General features: G+C 36.7%; 1 pseudogene; it reads left to right on the forward strand.

Moving 5' to 3' along the window:
- The first annotated feature begins 1,196 nt into the window (after nucleotides 1-1,196).
- On the forward strand, nucleotides 1,197-4,669 carry LOC126001867 (60S ribosomal protein L23a-like; annotated as a pseudogene).
- Nucleotides 4,670-5,101: the final 432 nt, after the last annotated feature.

The following is a 5,101-nucleotide window of genomic DNA, read 5'->3' on the forward strand; positions in this document are numbered from 1 at the left end:
CAGTCACTAAATTCTATTGAATTTCCTTCTAATACCATCTTGTGCCTTTCTACTTTCCAGTATGCCTGATTTACCATTCATGTCTGGCTATAAACATTTCTCACTAGAATCACTGCAGTAGCCTCTTAATTGATCTTCCCTCATTCAATCTTACCCCCTTAAATAAATTATCAACACAGAAGCCAGAGGGGCTTTAAAAATTCAATCATGGTCATGACTATTCCTGAAATTAAAAAACCCTTTGATGATTTCTATTCCTATAAAAGTAAAAAAAAAAAACGTATGTAATTTATTGAAGTTTCAAAAAGATTAAAATACTTAGCACTAACTTAGCCAAAAAAAGTATAAAATTTATTCTCTGGAAACTGTAAAGCATTAAAGTTTTCTGTAAATGTATGCACTTTAAAGATAATCTGTAAAAATAAAAGATATAAATAAGTTCAAAGATATCCCCTACTTATAGGCCATCAAGACTTATTATCATTAAAATGTCAATCTACATTTAAATTAAATTATTAGTTTATAATAATCTATATCAAAATATTATATGGCTTTTATGCAAAAGTTAGTAATACAGAATATTAGTATTAATACAGAAAAATCTAGAATCTTAGTACTAATACAGAAAATCTAGAATTAAAATAGTAAAAGCAATCTTGAAAAAGTAGAATGAAGTAAAAGGAGTTATTATTTCAACATTTACTGTAGATCTTTAGTCTTCAAGACAGTATGATAACAGCATGAGAAAAACACATACATCAATGGAATAGAATAGAGAGTCAAGAAATAATATGATAGAGCTGGAGACAAGGTCTTTTAAGATTGTTGCCTTGTACACAACTGATCCTACTTTAACCTGAGTTCAATTTCTGATACCAGCAAGAATTGCTTCCTGGAACATGGCTCTCAGGACAACTCAGGAGTGACCCCCCCTCAGTACAAAGTCAGAAGGAGCTCCTAAGCAATGTCAAGTAGAATTCAAAAACTCTTGTAAAATAGTAAGAAATAACACCCTCACATTTATAGTCAGTTGTGTTTTGACAAGAGCATATCAAGACAAATCCATGGGAAAAGAACAGTAATTTCAAAAATAGTAATGCTAAAATTGAATCTTCCTATAAAAATGATGTTTGATCCCATTCTCATATGATACACATACAATAAAAACCTCAAAATGGAAAAACCCTTTAATGAAGATGGCAACGAAGGCCAAGAAGGAAGCTCCTGCACCTCCAAAAGCTGAAGCCAAAGCTGAAGCTTTGAAAGTTAAGAAAGCGGTTCTGAAAGGTGTTAACAGCCACAAAAAGAAGAAGATCTGAACATCACCCACCTTCAAAAGACCCAAAACACTGAGGATGAGAAGGCAACCCAAGTATCCTCTGAAGAGTGCCCCAGGAGAAACAAGTTTAACCATTATACCATCATCAAATTCCCTCTGACCACTGAGTCGGCCATGAAGAAGATAGAAGATAACACACTTGTGTTCATTGTGGATGTCAAAGCCAACAAACACCAGATTAAACAGTCTGTGAAGAAGCTCTATGTCATTGAGGTGGCCAAGATCAACACCCTGATTAGACCTGATGGAGAGAAGAAAGCATATGTTCGGCTGGCTCCTGACTATGATGCCTTGGATATTGCCAATAAGATGGGGATCATCTACCGGGGATCTCAAACTCTCGGCCCACAGGCTGAAAATGGCCCTCTGTACAACATTTTGTGGCCCTGCCCTAGAGGAATCTTTTTTTGTTTTGTTTTGTTTTAGTTGTTTGGGTCACACCCCCCAATGTTCAAGGCTTACTACTGACTTTGCACTCAAGGATCACCCCGACTTTGCCTCCTGCGGCCCGCAGGTAAATTGAGTTTGAGACCCCTGAATCCAGCTGGCTAATCCAAAATACAATCCCCCTCCACTTAAAAAAAAAAAAAACTCAAAATGGAGCATAGACATAACTTTAAGAGTTAAAACTTTGAAAAGAATAAGAATTAAAACTTTGCTATCTCAGGAGCAGTGGCACAAGTGGTAAGGCGTCTGCCTTGCCTGCACTAGCCTAGGACAGACTGCGTTCGATCCCTGGTGGCCCATGTGGTACCCCAAACAAGGAGTAACCCCTGAGCATCACCGGGTGTGACCAAAAAATAAAAAAACAAAAACAGGGGCTGGTGAGATGGCACTAGAGGTAAGGTGTCTGCCTTGCAAGCTCTAGCCAAGGAAGGACCGTGGTTTGATCCCCGTTGTCCCATATGGTCCCCCCAAGCCAGGGGCGATTTCTGAGCGCTTAGCCAGGAGTAACCCCTGAGCATCAAACGAGTGTGGCCCGAAAAAACAAAACAAAACAAAACAACAACAACAACAACAAAAACTTTGTTAAAGAGGAATCCATATCAGTCAATATTTTCATATAGGCTTTATAACTCCTGTGACCAAAGGGCTAGAACACATGCTTTGCATGTAGAACATTTAGGCTTAATCCTTAACATGATGCGATTTTTCCAGCACCAAGCTAGGAGTAGTCCCTGAGCACAGATGTGAAGTGAGGTGACATAAAAGCTAAACAATAAAAGAAAAAAAAAAACTAAAAAAAAAGGCTTTGTGACTTTTAACTAAGTCTTCTTCGTTAACACATCAAAAGCACATGTGAAAAAATTGATAAATGGGACTTCACTGGAATAATTTAAACTTTGTGCTTCAGGGATAGCATCATGACAGTTAAGAGCACTCCACAGATGAAAGAAAAATATTTATAAAACTCATCTCTGAGCACAGATTTTGCCTAGAACATTTAAAATGTTGTAGTTCAATTAAGAATACTAATAATAATTTTTTTTTTTTTTGTGGTTTTTGGGTCACACCCGGCAGTGCTCAGGGGTTATTCCTGGCTCCAGGCTCAGAAATTGCTCCTGGCAGGCACGGGAGGACCATATATGGGACGCCGGGATTCGAACCGATGACCTCCTGCATGAGAGGCAAACGCCTTACCTCCATGCTATCTCTCCGGCCCCACTAATAATAATTTTTTAAAATTATAATTGTTTACAAATAACCATTCAGCTTATTCCCTGAAAGAGTGTAAATATGATCAGTGTATTCAGGCTAAAGGAATGGAATTTGACATCAGTTCTTCAGGAGTTATTAAAAATATATACTTTAAGTTGTAGGCACTACAATGTCCAGTATGCTGAAAATCAATGAATAAAATTTGAAAAAGAAACAATCTGGAATTTGGGCATAAGAACCCTACTGAAGAACAGAAAGAAGATTACAGCAGCTGGTCAGAGAGGGGAGGATAAGAATAGGAGACAGAGTCAGAGAAGGCAGGTTTCAGAGCCAGACTAATTGTTGCTTTAAGATAAAAATACTGATGTGGGTTTTTACTCAATGAGATGGATGTACATTAAGTAATTCAAAAAATATTTCAAATGGTTACAGGAGGACATCAAGACTGAAGCAAGGAGCTCTGCTAGAAAATTATATGCAACAAATCCAGACAAGGGATGATGTTTACTTGAATAAAGGAATAAGAAGGGAAGATATGAGAAATTGTCAAATTTTATACATAGAAAGGGGAGTCTAATAAGATGTGCTAATGGTTGAAAATGGTTGGTATAATTGACAGCAAGGACTCGAAGGTGATTTTAAGGAATTTGATTATTTATTTATTTATTTGCCAAGAACAAAACTGAATGTGCACCTGTCATTTTTTTTGTGCACCTGTCATTTACTCTGAAATGAAATACTTTAGGAGAACCAATCACAGTAGGAGAGATCAAAATTCTGAATATGTTAGATTCAAAAGGCAAATGCTGAATCCCAGTTTGAGCTGAAAAATCATGGAATTTTCCGAGGAGCATGGCAGAGTTTAAAAAAGCCTGCTCACAAGAGCAGAATTTTCCAAGGCTTGGGAAATGATCAGTGACCTTAGTCAGTACCGTTCAGACATCTTCCTTTCCTTTTCAAATTGTAGGTTGGGTCATTTCAGATTTTTTCTTATTGACTAATCCAAGTTATGTGCAGACAAGCACCATCCTCTGGCTGTTCTTTATCCAGTATGAGTGCATCTTACCTAAAGCAGTAAAGAGATCATTCTACATAGTAATTTCCTTCATGGCTTATGTTAGACTCTTTCTAGACTGAATAGCAAAATGTTTAACTATAAGAGACATCAAAATCCAGATATAGGTAGCCCACTATTAACTCTGATAAGTATTTTAAATATGTATTATCATTTTTATAATGACTACCATGGAAAAATTTAATTGCACATTCATGTAATTGCATATTCATATATTGCATCTTATGAACCATGTTCCAAGCACCAATCCAAATCCAGAAATCAACCTGATAAGCTTGGGTGCTATATTTTTTCCCAAGGGAAAGAGACATTTGCAAACTGTCTACTCATTGTTTTATGCAATCTTCCTTTTGAGAAGACTCAGAAAGTAAAGTAACATAACAAACTTTACACAGCAGAATCAAGAACTACTATAAGTACATTCTATTTCACTAATCACTCCACTAATTTGCACAGCATTTCTCTGCTCTTCACAATCCACCTCTCTCCTCAGATCTCAAAGTGGTTCTACTGGAACAATCCAATGTGCATTGACTCAGAGCAAGACAGATTCTCCTGACCACTCAGATATAAAGACATATGGCACCAAGAAATGAGTCATAACATTCCTTATTTATATTTTGTTCTTCCTTGATTTTAAGTATTTGAGATGTTTTAGTGCACAACTTTAAAATTTATAAAGCTGGGAAAGAGAAACTTGGCAGAATGTTCTACAACAAAAGCATGATCAACCACAGATTTCTGTTTCAAATAAGCGTTTTTATGCTTAATAATAAGGAATAGTCTAGTGGGAAATCTAATTCATTCCCATTTCACAGGTGAGAAAAATGGGGACCAGAAAGGTTCTTTTGCCCCAAATCTATGTGGCTCGTAATAAAATCATTGCATTGTGCAACCACACAGATTTCTTCCCACTGTTTCTATAAATGACAAACATTAAGTGCTTAGAGATCACTTCCTAGTTGCTGTCAGAAGTACATATGTTAGCTGATTCCATTCTCACAACAACTCCATGAGGTAGACCCTCA

This window comes from Suncus etruscus, chromosome 2 (assembly GCF_024139225.1).
Source record: "Suncus etruscus isolate mSunEtr1 chromosome 2, mSunEtr1.pri.cur, whole genome shotgun sequence".
Classification (NCBI taxonomy): Eukaryota; Metazoa; Chordata; class Mammalia; order Eulipotyphla; family Soricidae; genus Suncus; species Suncus etruscus.